Source organism: Suricata suricatta, chromosome 15 (genome assembly GCF_006229205.1).
Source record: "Suricata suricatta isolate VVHF042 chromosome 15, meerkat_22Aug2017_6uvM2_HiC, whole genome shotgun sequence".
Taxonomy (NCBI): domain Eukaryota; kingdom Metazoa; phylum Chordata; class Mammalia; order Carnivora; family Herpestidae; genus Suricata; species Suricata suricatta.
The window spans coordinates 24,255,579-24,261,578 of record NC_043714.1 but is presented as its reverse complement, the minus strand read 5'-3'; positions in this window follow the sequence as shown (position 1 = coordinate 24,261,578).

Genomic DNA, 6,000 nt, shown 5'->3' with positions numbered 1-6,000 from the left:
GGCTTTTGATAGACACTGATAAAAGTTATGCTTGGATAGATGGGTAAAGGGACACCTGGATAGCAAAGTGCCTAGAACATTGTGAACACACAAAAAATAATACCTATATTTTCAAATTGCTGTCCAGAAGGCCGGTAATAGTTTGCACTTCCATCCAGGCTATATGGGCGGCCATCTCACAATAAACTGACTAGTGTGGACTGCTTAAATGTTAATAATCATTTAAAATATTTTATTTAATTGATAATGCTTCCATTGTTATTTTACTTTGAATAAGTCATATAGGTCAGAAGTATCAACCCCCCACATTTTTTTTCAAAATGTATTTACTTATTTATTTTGAGAAAGAGAGAGATAGAGATAGATGGAGAGAGAGAGAGAGAGAGAGAGAGAGAGAGAGAGGGAACACATCTGAGCTGAGGAGGGACAGAAAGAGAAAGAAAGAGAGAGAATTCAAAGCAGGCTCCACCATGTCAGTGCAGAGGCCAGTGCTGGGCTGGAACTCATGAACCATCAGATCATGATTTGAGCAGAAATCAAGAATCAGACACTTAACCAACTGAGCCACCTTGGTGCCCCTCAAACCCCCCAATTTTTTTGATGATTTCCTTTCTAGTTAGCATTATTCATCCCTTAATAGGGGAGAAAATGATATATGAAATTTCTTATTCCAATCCTATAATTTTCCTTTTAAGATACTTCTCTGCTTGCAGATGTAACATATAAGAGATATAATATCTCACAACTGGAATATTCTGAAATTCATTGTTTAGCATTGCTGTATGTTTTTAGTAAAATTTTAGTAACTTGGAAACATTTACAATGTTTAATTTTCTGTATTAACTTAAAGACAAAAAATAGTTGGGCACTTTTTGTTATCATTTTTGAAATATATATATAATATTCAAAAGTTATTTTGATTGTCTGCTAATAACAGCAGATGAAATAAAACCATCCTGTTTAAAATTATACTCTGAAATTAACTCAGGAATCTTAATTTCAATTTGCCATGGTTAAATCTGAGAAATCATCAATATTCAGTAGTTGATTATAAATAGCCTCATGTTCTTTGATTACCAATGTGTTATTTGAATTTGCATATGGTTAAGGTATTTAGCTTTGTTTATTACTCTTTTATTATTTTTTCAAATGCACTTTTCTCTCTAGGGTTTAGGAGTCTTAATATAATTGATGTTTATAAGATTTCTTTTGATCAAGGCAGGATTTGTCTAAAATAGCATGTGGAATAATGATAGTCTGCTTTTCTCAAGTGCAGATGTCACTCTACCTCAGACCCAAAAATTCTACGGCTAGTACGTGGCCAATTTACTTTGGAAAAATATCTGTGTTCTGGAGCTTTATTTATATCATTTAGTTTTCTACAGTTGGGCTTACAAATTTATACCCCAACAAATTTGATTCCCTGCTAATCCATGGCATATTTTGGTCATTCCTACATAATAAAGTTCCTCTTTTTTATGTGGGAGGAAAAAAATCTCCTGTCTAATACAAACAACATTATCTCTAAAACTGTGATACATCATCATACATGCAAAACCAAAACTGCGCTGGGCTAGACTGGCAGATTAGATGAACCACTTCAATTTTCCATCAATCAAATTATGGTTTATTGTTCAGCTGAACTACCTCAGGCAACACAAATCTAAAATACTGTCATTTTGGAAACACTACATTTTTTTTCTTGTCACATTATAATCCAAGCTATAGCCATAAAAAAGAATGTCATACCATTACAGACTCATAATATTCCTCAATTTAAGAACAGCTCATTCATGTGTAGATTGGGCTTGGTGTCTACATACAAAGATGATGGCCGTGTTAGGTTATAACATCATACAGCCACATTGCTACCTTGATTCTTTTCAAAATAATGGTGACTTAAGAACTTTTCAATTAAACAGAGGGTGGTTGTTTACAGTGGTTCCCTAATAACCAGAGGAGGGGAGAATAATGACAATTTTCGGTCCATCTAATATTTCAATTGTTTTGTTGTGTGCAACAGCAAAGTAAAGATTGGATCTCTGAAGATAAAATAATAACTTACTTTTATTTTTCATTATTTTTGGAACAAGGAAAAAGTGAGTCGTCAGATCAAAAGTTTAACAAAAGCAAGCCACAGCCAAACTCTAATATCCAGAATATTAAAAATCTGATTACATTATGTCTCCCACAAGGGTATCAATACATTTTCTGACATTTATTCTGTAAAGTTCCTCTTAGGGTGAGGAATATCATTGATGCTGTTGCATTTAGAAAGATTTTCTCTCAGTTCATCTTAGCTCCATGAAACACGCTGATGGCATTTCTATAGCTAGAAATATTTAGTTGAATGCATGCAGCAACGATGATTGCTTTTCTTTGTAGCATAGGTATTACGATTTGGGAAGTGAGGAGGGAAAATGACAAAATAAATTTTATTCTCAAAATACAATTCCCTCAAAATTGAATGAGATATTTGTGCAATAATGAACCTTGTTAAAACCATGGTGGTTTCCAGTTGCTATAGACTTATATTTATACTTAAAATGTGTTCATGATTACTCGGAGGCATAAACCTGCTCAAGAAATAATACTCATAAATAATCCATGCTAAAACCCAAAGATAATCAGACAAGTTATAAGAATATACCTCCCTCCACAAATGTATGTCATTGCTACATTTCATGAAAGGCCACTTAATTGACTACCAGATAAAGGAATAAACCTGCTAAAAGAATAGATTTACTGTGCACTGAGGCAATGCATTTAAGAGGTCTCCACTGAATAAAGAACTAGTTCCATTGGCTGCGCTAAGATATGTTCTTGAACGCGTTGGGACTTATTAACTGAACTTTTATGTGCCTTTTATGCATCATTTATTTTTGAAAAATCAGGCATTTTCATGATAGCAATTACTTATGTACCAAAGTCATGCGAAATTCCTGTGGTTGGTACCACAAAATCCACCCCAAGGAGGGACCTTACCCTCTTTTTAACACCTCTGGAGTTTAGGACAGAAAAAAAGGAAGTGAAATAACACCAAAGGAGGTGTATATGGCTCCACTGAATGCTGTGGCTTTGCTGTAAAAAAAGTAGCCTGAAGACCTTATGCTAACCCTTGTGTGGATTTTATTTTATAGGCATGGAAGCCAAAAAAAATATTGAATCATTTTTTGCAAATATGATGATGATAATAACACCTAACATTTATTGAGAGCTTACTATTTGCCTAAGCAAATTTGTAACATTTGGTTATTTGTACCAGTTTTTGTGCAAATATGTCTATGTTTGGCATGACTGTAAACATCTTCATTCTGTCTTAGTTAGCCAAGATTTGTGTTTGCCTGCTCTGAAATTCATTCCTCACGATAGAAGTACAAAAACTACTGGCAATAAAGCTCTGTCTTTGGTTTAGCTTCACTATAAAATCCAGTGTTTCTCAACACTGTGTAATTAAATGCAAATGCTAGGTTATAATTATATTATGGGTGTGACTAAAACAGACCGGGGGGAGGAAATTCTTAGTTAAATCTATTTCTACCTTGTTGTTTCTAGGTTTCCTGTGGTTTCTTCGCTCAACTTTTAAACTGTATTTGATCCAAAGAATCTAACTTAACCCTTCAAGACTTCATTAAAGGTTACACTGAATGTTCAGGTTTTCAGTCTCCCAAGTAGGCTCCGGGACTATAAAGACGAAATAGCATTGTTCTGTTGATAACCTCTGTTCTGCTCCTGCTTCCTTTTTCTTATTTAGGGACACACAAAGAGTTGAATGTGCCAGCAGTGGCTCTGTTTTAAGGCTGGTGTCCCTTCATGAAGAACAGTGCCTGGTGTGGCTTGCTTTTAAATAAGGTTCATTCATGTAAGGACACCTGGGTGGCTCAGTCGGTCATATCCAACTTTGGCTATGGTCACAATCTCCCGGTTCATGAGTTTGAGGCCCACATTGGGCTCTATGATGACCGCTTAGAGCCCAGAGCTTGCTTTGGGTTCCGTGTTTCCCTCTCTCTCTCTGCCCCTCCCCCACCAACACTCTGTCTCTCAAAAAATAAACAAATGTTAAAAATTTTTTTAAATAAGTTTCCTCTGGTCATGTGGTCAGACTCATCCTACCTTCTCCTTGCACTACACCTATATCTGCTCCCCACACTTCCTTCCTCTTCCTTCTGTTTCTTTCTCTCTACAAAGTTAGCAACAGTGACATGAGGAATAATAGTTACTCTAAAAGTGGGGTGCTTGATAAATTAGAATCAAATAGTCCTGGAACTTTTTTTTTTTTTTCCACAAAAAGCAATTTAAAACCTACCAACAGATGTATGTGAAATGTCCAATGCCAGGTAGAGCAGCTTTAGGTTAACAACAGTCCTCACCTACTGGCATTTTCTCCTAATGGTTGACCCGAGGAAAAGGTTTTCTGGAGGATGGAGGTTCCAAGGAGCATCTGTAGAGCTGGCTGGATCCAAGGGTCTGACTGACCTTAGAACACCAGCATTGCGGAGCTCTTCAGGTCTCATTTCCTAAATGAAAAGTCTGAGGCCCAGAGCTGTGGAATGACTTGGCCTACGCCACACAATCTTTGAGTGACAGATTGAGACCAATTTTGACCTTCAGGTTATTATTTTTTTTAATGTTTATTCATTTTTGAGATAAAGAGAGAGACAAAGCATGAGCAGGGCTGAGGCAGAGAGAGAGGGAAACATAGAATCCGAAGCAGGCTCCAGGCTCTGAGCTGTCAGCACAGAGATCAACGTGGGGCTCAATCTCATGAACTGTAAGATCATGACCTGAGCTGAAGTCATGTTTCTAACTGACTGAACCACCCATGACCCTCAGGTTAGAGGGCTTATTCCAACATTTTGGTAGTTTTCTGGTATGGTCCATCACCCTGGGGCTAACCTATGAAGTATGCATTCACCCTCAACTAAATGCAGAAAAATCACAACAAGGTGAATTTTTCCTACAGCTGACTTTATTTTATTAAAAAAAAGTGTCTTAAACTTTGGTGTGGTAGTGTTTGTTCATGTGTGAAATGGTGGTGAAAGTAGTTTATACTTGTTTTGCCTTTGTTTGTTTTTAAATGTCTCTTCTTGGCAAAATTAAAATGTTGGCAACCCAAGGATGAAACTTACATATTTATTTGAAATTTCATTGCTCCATGAAATCTAAAAGTCTGGGAAGCATGGCAGTAGACCATTTCCCTCTCCTTCCCCAGTCCCAGATGGGCACCGTTGTGAATCCCTCCTTCTTCCAATTTTCTTCTTGGCAGAATATGTCCTATGATTTTTGGCTGCGGGCTATGGAAACCTCCATGGGTGCAAGGTTAGCAGGCTGAGGGCTTAGACTCAGTTGTGCCACCTATTAGGGTACCGCATTTGTCAAGCCATTAGCCTAAATTTTGTATTTCCTTATTATAAAAATGAAAGGGTTGGTCAGGTTAATTTGAGAAGTTTTAGGTCTCCCTTTCTCTTTGTGTGTGTTTTGAAACTTGAAGTTCTATTTGTGAGGTAGGGCTTATTAGAATAACATTTCATCAATTTGGACTAAAGAGACTTGGTGTAAGAAAGTGGGCATGGGGAGAAGTAAAGAGAAGAAAGAATCAATTTTATCTCCACAAAGAGAGGACATTCTAATGACCAGAGTACAGAACTCTGAGTTGTTTGCTCCATTTATTAAAGTACACGTGTCTCTTTTTGGTCCTTCCTTTACTCACATTTTAGCACTCTGAGTATCTGGCATTTGCTTATAGAATTACATTTGAATTCATGTGCATTTAACATTTTCCTTAATGTATTCTCTTTGCAAATATATTGTTGCTTTAATAGAAAGAACCTGGAATTTGGGCCAAAGAGCCGAGTTGAGAATCCAGCTCTGTTGTTTAGTTATTAGATGATTCCATGTGGATTCTCTGACTTGTGTGTGTACCTGGAGAGAGTGCCTTCTTTTATGGAAACTCTAACAAATAAGTGAGATTCAAATTATGAACACACATGGTAAACTATA